At 41.8% G+C, this 9,431-nt stretch overlaps 1 long non-coding RNA gene across 1 annotated transcript; it reads right to left on the bottom strand.

Annotated features, from left to right (window-relative positions):
* Window positions 1–561: 561 nt before the first annotated feature.
* Window positions 562–8,572, bottom strand: LOC115287379. The gene is made up of 2 exons (XR_003906460.1): window positions 8,537–8,572; window positions 562–686 (listed from the first exon to the last, which is right to left on the bottom strand). It is a non-coding gene; the product is annotated as an uncharacterized LOC115287379 (long non-coding RNA).
* Window positions 8,573–9,431: the final 859 nt, after the last annotated feature.

Genomic DNA, 9,431 nt, shown 5'->3' with positions numbered 1-9,431 from the left:
TACTTCTTTTCCACCCCACACATGTTTCCTCTTCTATCCAAGACCTTCCTGGGACCCTCTTCAGACCTACAGGGCAGGCATGTTCCATCCTGAAAACACCGTGGGGTCCCAGCTGCATTAACTGGGCAGATCTGTTCTCTTCCTGCTTGGCCAATCAATAGCCAATTAGTGACTCTGCAGAATGAGAGCTTCTCTGAACGTCTTCTGTAAAATAAATATATTGTCATCTCCTTCATAGTTTCTGTAGGGATTGATTGCAACAAATAATGTGGAAGTCCTACGCAAATATGGGTTATTGGCGTTCACTTGCAAATGATAATAACCCACAACATTTTGTCTGATCGAAAGGATCTTCACCTTTTGTCAAACCAAGTCTTTAGGTGGAGGGATGAGAAACTAAAATTGGGGAGGGGCATACATATCATAGAGTAGGGACACTGCAGTTTCTCTGGCACCATTTAAATCATGCATATTTGGAGAAAAAGAAACAGGCTTATGTAGAACTCACAGGTAAGCCCTAGAAGTGAATACAGTCAGAAAAACTCCGCTCCAGGACAAAAGGAGAATTCATCCCGGGCACTCGGGCTTTTATTGTGTTGTGAAGTCATCTTACCCTGGACTCTTTGTACCTGGCATTTTCAGTCTCGCTGCACCCTCATTTAAACAGGACGCCAGGTTAGGATGTTCTGGAATGGAGAAAGAGAGAGCCAGTGTGTCGCCTGTGCATTTTCCTTCCCTTCATCTGATTGCAGGACATCCATGTTTAGTGTGAAAGACATAAAACACCATGTCGGAGCACACACAGGGTTAATGTGAGCAGTTTTCCAGGGTTTTTTGTTGCTGTTGTTATTATGCCTTTGTGACATAAATGAATCCCTATTATGCTATTATGTTTGCCTTTGAACCAGAATTTCAGTACAGTAGAAGAAATTACAGTCTCCTACCATGCTCGTTCACAGAACTCAATGCAGTTGGTAGGGACATGCACAATTGTGTCCACAGCCTCAGAAATGTTATGTAACAACCAGAGAAAGGGCTGACCCGAGCCACAGGGTGCCTTCCTGCAGAGGTGAGCTCTGCTCCCTGGGCCATCCTGGGCCTAAGGAGGAAGCCTTCTCTTCCTCCAGAAATTTCAACCATGTTAGAAAGGAACAGCTCTGCAGTTTTCCAGGAGTTATAGTGTTATTTTTTAGTGTTTTATTTATTTGTGAGAGAAAATGCAAGCAGGGAAGGGGCAGAAAGAGAGGGGGAGAGAGGATCCAAAGTGAGCTTTGCAGTCATGGCAGCAAATCTCATGCAGGGCTCGAACGCATAACTCTGACTGTGACCTGAGCCGAAGTCGGATGCTCAACCGACTGAGCCACCCAGCTATCCCATTACATCATTTTTTAAAATGTTCTTTTCTGTCAGTTAAAGAATGTTTTGAATATGCACACCCTTCCTTTCTTGTGTAAATTTAGTGTGAGTCTCGATAGTGGCTTAGGCAATCAACTAACAGTGCTGATTCCCACTGATGTTACAGGTGATGCCTGGGCTGGCACTCAGTGCTGTAAAGGACTAAAACAGGTGTCATTCTGTAATATAAAGTAGCATTTTTTGGAAGCTCTTACATAGCTTTTTTGTAGTGTAGAGGAACGCCTATGTCCGAAGATCTCAGAGGCTAAGAAGAACCTCTGACTTGTGTTTCCCACACACTAGAATCCAGTAGAGACCAAGGCAGCCAGCAAGGGCAGGTGAAGAATAAAGTAGAAGCAGAAGTAGACCCTTTTCTCTGAGTGTGTATGTGAGCTTGGAGGAGGAGGCAAAAACACGGTGTACAGAAAGGGTGTCTGCTTCATCGGCACTGAAATGAGCAGAGGATGCCAATCACTCAGAAGGAGCGTGGGGAGTAAGGCACAGAGCAAGAGAGGAGAGCAGGAAGGCAGCCGTTTGTGACTGCACAGAGTTATCTTCGGCGTCCCCAAAGTAAAGCATGGCATCATGATCTCTGACTCCTTTTCTACTCAGAGAGTCATGCAGTAACCCATCGGCTTCTCTGAGGGTGCTCAGATGGATGAGTATGCGTAAGAATATGTGCCTGGGGACATTGGACTGAGCTGGCTTCTTTATAACATAAAACGTTATGCTTCTTGGGGCCCCTGCATGTCTCAGCCAATTGGGTATCCAGTTTCGGCTCAGGTCATGATCTCATGGCTCAGAAGTTCAAGGCACTTATTGGGCTCTGTGCTGACAGTGCAGGGCCCACTTCAGATCTTCTGTCCCTATTGCTCTCTGCTTCTCCCCTGCTCGTGCTCTCCCTCTCAAAAATAAATAAATGTTAAAAAAAAAAGTTAAGCTTCTTGCCCTTTAGAAGCACCGATGACCAAACAAAATTTATATGTCAAGCTCAGTCTCTAAAATTACTTAAGAGTGTGTGATGGGCCCATGGATGAGTAGGTGTTCAAGTTTGCTTTGAAGTGTTAGAGATGGCTGCTCCAGGAAGGTGACCTCTGTGTCCTCAGGACTTAGTCTGGGCTACCTAGGGGAGGGGGTAGCGGATAATATTGGATAGCAGCTCCTGTGAAACTTTGGTGGTATGAATGCAAAGGAAGTCCATTGATTCTTTCTACTTCTGTAACTTTCCAGAGTAAAACATTCAGCTATTTTTTTGTCTTTGTAGTTATTCTTTGAGCCTAATTATTGTAACAGTGGAGCTAGTTGCTTTCCTTCCCCCTCTGAGGTCGTTCTCCATCAGCATAAACACAAATTCCTCACATGGGCTGTGGCTCTTCTTTATCCTTTTGTGACATGGATTTCTCCTCTTGTGATACATATCTCAGCTTTCACTCATTGATTTTGTGATCCTGTTTTTTTATTCTTGCACTTCAAGAAAAAGAAATAATGAAACATAAAGTTTATAATATTCCTGTTTATATTTTTTCCTTTTTTAAAGTTTATTTACTTTGGGAGAGACAGAGAGAGAGAGAGAGAGAGAGAACAAGAGAGAGAGACTACCAAGCAGGCTCCACACTGTCAGCACAGAGCCTAATGCAGGGTTCCATCTCATGAACCATGAGATCATGACCTGAGCCCAAACCAAGAGATGAACACTTAACTGACTGAGCTACCTAGGCACCCCTAATCTATATTTTTTTAAAGTAGAGAACATTTTTATATGAAAAACTAAACTGTAAAGAATGCCTTTACTTCTTGCTCTTACTCTTTCTCTTAGTCTTTGTCTTTCTCTATGTTCCCTTCCTTCCTCTCCCTCCCCTTCTGTTCATCTCCCTTTGCCCTCTTCCCCATAGTCTTCTCTCCTATCTTCTCTTGAACAATTCAGTCAGAAACCATTAGACAGGACAGGGCAAAGAACATGTTCTTTTCATAGAAAATACATACAGAAATATTAGGAGTTGATGGGCCAGAGTCTGTGATCTCAAGAAGGAGCAGGAAAAAAAGCAGATAGTTGAGTAGATTGAACCAGAAGAAATGGCTGCATACTTTGCCCCTAAAAAGTCCTCGGTACTAAAGGAAATATAGAAACTAAAAATCAAAGAAGAGCAATGAGTAGGAGGAGGAGATCTTTATATCAGTATAGAGGCTTAAGTGCAGCAGCTTAAGCCAGCCTAGGAAAGTCAGGGAGGGCTTCCCTGCAGAAGCAATTCTAAGCTAAGCAAGGACATGTGACTTTCAACAGGCCAGACTGTGGCCGGGTGATGTGGCAGGTGTGTGCAAATCAACTGCCCAGTTCCAAAGCCATAAATACAGTAAACAGTTGGACTTAAAATATCGAGAGAGGTGTTTTACAGCTGCAGGAAACTGAAGTGAGCTGGACAGCAGCACCGAATGAGGCTGCAGGGGGTCAGAAGCTACATCTTGACAATTAAGAACTTGCGCATTAAGAAAATTGGGCTTCATTAAAAGATAATTTGAGAAGCCTATTATCCCTTAGTCTTTAGTTTAACTGTGATGCCTCCAGCTCTTGTATAGTTGAAAACTCTCTTCTCTTTAGCCACATTTTTATCATGGCCACCAGAGCCTTATGATGCCTTCCTCCTGGATAGGAAATTTCATAAATGTTCCCTTCATTCCTCTTCTCTGCAGAATGCAGAAAAATTTGGTGCATGAAATTTATGGCTGTGATTTTCATCTCTATGTCTATGTGTCTATGAAAGGCATCACCCCTGATCATGTACACCAACCCACTTTTATTCCATAATGCATATCATCTTCCAGTGCAGTATATAATTTACTTATTTAATATGTCTTATGTTTATTTCACCAAGTCAAATGTAAAATATGTACTTTCCCCAGCCCCACAAATTATGCTTTGAGAACTTACAAATCTCTCTAGGTATAGGAAGTAGGTAATCAGCCAATTTTGAGTGACTGAATTGATGCCCAAGGACATAGAATTCCACTTCAGCTTTCTATTTTGGTCTCCATCATATATATCCAACTATTTACTAGATGTTACCATTCCAGTGATGAAATTCTCTATGTCTAAAACTCTGTCCCTGTAAAAACTACTTTCTTCCATGCAAAGTAAGTGCCACTACCATTTGCGGAGTTGTTCAGTCTAAGTATCTGGTATAGGATCTTGACTCCGTTGTCTTTCTGGCTGACAACATGTACTCATATCCTTCTCATTCTCTCCCACTCACACCTCTCACATCTACACCCCCATGTTCAATCCACCACCACCTGCATCATTGTGATCAAGGTGGTACAAAACTTCCATGCCAAGTAATCTCATTTTACACCCCATCCAAGGCTGTGTTTTCATGTTTTATTTATTTTTGATACAGAGAGAGACAGAGCATGAGAGGGGGAGGGGCAGAGAGAGAAGGAGACACAGAACCGGAAGCAGGCTCCAGGCTCTGAGCTAGCTGTCAGCACAGAGCCCGACACGGGGCTCGAACCCACAAGCGTGAGATCTGACCTGAGCCGAAGCCAGAGACTCAACCGACTGAGCCACCCAGGCGCCCCCCAAGGCTGTGTTTTAAATGCAGAGTTGAATAGGGTATTCCAGTTCCATGCCCTAAATACCTCTGACGAGTTGCAATATGGATGTCACTGTTGACTAAGGAAGAATAGCTTCCACAGGATGGTGGAGACAGGTGGAGATTATACTGGGTGGAGGCGTAGTAGGTAAAGAAATCGTCAATAATATTTGAGCATTTCAAGTTTTGCTCAAAAAGGGAGTAGTGAAATAGGGTAATAGATGGACAAAGAGACCGGTTCAAGTGAGGTGACTCTGCAGAAGTTTGGGAGAGTGATTTGCATGTTGAGGAGGCCTAGGACCCTGCTGAAGAATCCAGTACAATGAAGACTACAATGGGAGTTTATGTTGCCTCTCAAGAACTCAAGCGTAGCAATGGGGATCAGAAGGGATAGTGGACTGGTGTGAAGAGTAAGTGGTTTGGAATGTAATATCGAATATTTGAAACTTAAAAAACTCAGCTAGAAAAAGGTGGTGGTATATACTAAGGTACCTCGAGGGGTACGGTGGCTCAAAGGAATGTGTATCTCTGTGTATGTGTGTCTTTAAGATAGGTACAGATTGTGGGTTTATGATAAGCTGTAAGTACATAGAAATACAGAAGACACCTTTGCTAATGTAAGATTTTTTCAGAGTGCAGTTGGAAATAGAGCTCTAAATAAGAGAAGTGAAATCTGCTTTTGGTATCAGGAGAAAATAGAGAGGGCTGCTTAGGGGGCTTAGTTGGTTGAGCATCCGGGTTCGGCTCAGGTCATGATCTCATGGTTTGTGGGTTTGAGCCCCCGTGTTGGGCTCTGTGCTGACAGCTAGCTCAGAGCCTGGAGCCTGCTTCAGATTCTGTGTCTCCCTCTCTCTCTGACCCTCCCCTGCTTGCACTCTCTCTCAAAAGTAAATAAGAAAACATTAAAAAATTTAAGAAAAAAAGAATGCAGACAAAGATGAAGACATGGAGAGAGAGAAAGGGGGAGGGAGGGAGGGAGATGACAGACTATATTGATAATGTGAGCAAAGTTGACTTCAGTTTTTCACAGTAGTACTGGATAAAATTATCACTTAAGAATAAGTAGGGAAACATCAAAGGGTTTTAGAAAGAATAAGCAGTTTATAGGAGTTGTGGAAAATAGAAGAAGAAATTTATCAAGAAACATAGATGAATTGGCATGTATTTGGAGCCTGTTAGAGGTTCATGGTTATGTACAGATGGTCCCAGCATATGATGGTTCAGCAGATATATACACACACATGTATACAATATGCATTTTACCTTACAATGTATAAAAACGATACACATTCAGTAGAAGATATACTTTGAATTTTGAGCTTTGATCCTTTCCTGCACTAGTGATGGGTAATAGATACTCTCTCAGTGCTGGGCAGCGGCAGATAGCCCCCAGTATTTACTACACGTGCCCATTCTCGTTTTCACTTGCAGTACAATATCCAATAAGCTACATGAGGCATTCAACATTTTATTTTAAAGTAGGCTCTGTTTTAGACGATTTTTCCCAACTGTAGGCTGTTCTAAGTGTTCTGAGCATGTTTCAAGTAGGTGAGGTTGGGCTATGATGGCTGGTAGGTTAAGTGTATTGAAAGTGTTTGCAGCTCACAATGTTTTAAACGTTCCATGGGTTTATCAGGACAACCCTGTCGAAGACATGGAAGATGTATACTTAGAGTTAATATGTTATGGGTGTTTTTATCAGACAAGGAACTAACTGTCTTAGACATTCCATATCTCCTCCTATAAAATGAGAGCATGTGATTACATGATCTCTGTGATCCTTTGCATTTCTAAAATTAACTTCAGGATTTGCATTTACACTAGAGAGACTTCCAGCTTCAACGTAATTCAGCTCAGTTAATCAAATACAAGACATTTTTATTTTGTAACAGCTGTGACATGTACCCATTAGCCAGGGGACATGGCGTACTGATGGTGATATGTACCAGTTCGGATGTGACAGTCACTGGCACGCCTCTGTCACTCTAGACTATGGCTGTCATGGCCCATCATGAGCGCCAGAAGTCAACATATAAATATTTAGTGTATGCACATGCACATACACAGTCAACTCCAGATAGTAAATGGAATTAAGTCTGAGGCTGTGTAAGTGGTATGTGACTTTTGCATGTTTGTTAGCTACTGGCTTTCTATTTATTTCCATTTTAAATCTTTTTTTTTTTAGTTTATTTATTTTGAGAGAGACAGAGAGAGAGCATAAGCAGGGGAGCGGCAGGGGGAGAGGGGTTGCAGAGGATCCAAAGTGGGCTCTGTGCTGACAGCGCAGAGTCAGTATGGGGCTTGAACTCACAAATGGTGAGATCATGACTTGAGCAGAAGTCAGACGCTTACCTGACCGAGCCACCCAGACACCCCCTGGCTTTTTATTTAATTTAGTTTTTTATCCTTCCTATTTTCTTTTAGCCTACAGCTAATTGATTGTCTTTGTTTTCTTCTCTCCCCTCCTTATGTACTCTTTTATAATTATTTATAATTCCATTTAGAGACGTGGGGAAGATAAGACTGCACCCCTTCTCCCCCCTTCAGGCCTTAACTAGTGGCTGTAAAGAATTTAACCAGTTTGAAGGTCTTTACTGAGTAGCAAGTATACAAGTCACTGAAGACTGCTGCCGTGTGAAGTTGGGACATGCTGTCCTGTGGGACAGTATTTAACCAGACACTTCCTCACTCAACAATAGTGACAGGGACCATTGGACCTAATGGGAGGTTCTGTACCAACAGGGAAAGTATTTCTTGTTGCAAAATAAATATAAATGATCATATTCTTGAAAAAAAAAGTCTGTCTTTATGAGATACTGATAGTAAAAAGTTTATGCTGGCAGATCGATGTCTAATTGAGCCCAGGGAGTGGGATTCATTGCTTCTTTAACTTTCTATGGACATGGACATGTGGATGTTTCTGTCCACGTGTCTGAAGCCTTTGCGTGCCACCCCAAATAGGTTGGCCCCAATAGGGGACATTCCCGGAGCGGAAGGACCCCAGGGCTGCCTCTCACCCATCCTTAGAGTGCCTCTACTTGTTTCTGGAGTGCCGAGACAGTAACCCAGTGACAGTGTTCCAAAGATCTGAATCTCAAAACAACCCTGTGTGGCCCCTCAGGAGCCTCTAGGGAGATTTGCTGCCGTGATGTCAGGGCCCAGCCAGTGCATTTTAGAATAGTTTTTATGTGCAACCCTGCTAATCAGAGCCTATCATGAAAACACGGTGGCAGCCTTCACAATAGACAGGCTATTAGCACCACTGTAATTCTCTGGCTTCTATTGCGCCTGGCCACATTTTATCAAGTTGTCCACTTAATCCTCCCCAATAGTGAGACTGTCAGGCTGGAAGCAGCCGTTCCGTGAGAGGCTATAAAACCATATGAAGAAGTAGTTGTAAGCAGTTTGAGTGTATAAATTATGCATGCTGGTAATTAAGTTAAAAATTACAAAAAGAGAGGATTTGGCTCACTGTTTTCAATGATGGAGAATTTTAACTGGACATTTTGGAAAACCTTTCCAGAATTTTGGATTTTCATGAATCAAATACTTACTATTTTGTGAATCTTGGGTGACCCAGTTTTATTTCTCTGTGTGGAAGATAATACACAAAGGTAAAATGAATCTCTGGAACATAATTTATGGGAACAAATCTGTTTTAAATACTGTGATGGATTACAAAGCAACCCCTGATGAATAGGAAAGCAGTGTGTGCTGTGAGTTATTTGTTTTACAGTAGTTATGAGACTTTTTTAATGTTTATTAATTTTTGAGAGACAGAGAGAGACAGAATGCGAGTGAGGGAGGATAAGAGAGAAAGGGAGACACAGAATATAATGTAGGCTCCAGGCTCTGAGCTGTCAGCACAGAGCCTGATGTGGGGCTCAAAATCACGGACCACAAGATCATGACCTGAGCTGAAGTCGGACACTTAACTGACTGAGCCACCCAGCTGCCCCTAGTTATAAGACTTTTTAAACGGTCTTTACAAAACCCCTCAAGTTCTTAGTCCTTAAAGAAAAAAAAAAAAACTCAGGAACATTTTCAAGTAGACTAAATCTATTAAAATAGTTATAGAAATTGGTACCAAAAATATATCATTAATTTCAGAATCCGGACAGATAGGTTACAATTAAAATTCCATTATGAACAAGCTGAGTGACCTTAAACACTGAATTTCACCTCTATAGAAACTAAATTAACAGATCTTTATTTCACACTTTTTTTAAAACTGAAATAGATCTTCAAAATGAGTAGGGGGGACATTCACTTAGGATGTCACTGTTTTGTTTCTATGTCTGTTCTCTTATTGTAACTCACTGATACGTAGACAGAATAAGATTATGTTTGTTTATCTAACCTAGATCAACATGGAGCTTGAATGGGTTTGCATGACACATAATTGAAACATGTAATCAACCAAACATGCAATTTTATTAGGTGCGCATT

This window comes from Suricata suricatta, chromosome 1 (assembly GCF_006229205.1).
Source record: "Suricata suricatta isolate VVHF042 chromosome 1, meerkat_22Aug2017_6uvM2_HiC, whole genome shotgun sequence".
Classification (NCBI taxonomy): domain Eukaryota; kingdom Metazoa; phylum Chordata; class Mammalia; order Carnivora; family Herpestidae; genus Suricata; species Suricata suricatta.
This window is presented reverse-complemented; position numbering and strand designations above follow the sequence as displayed.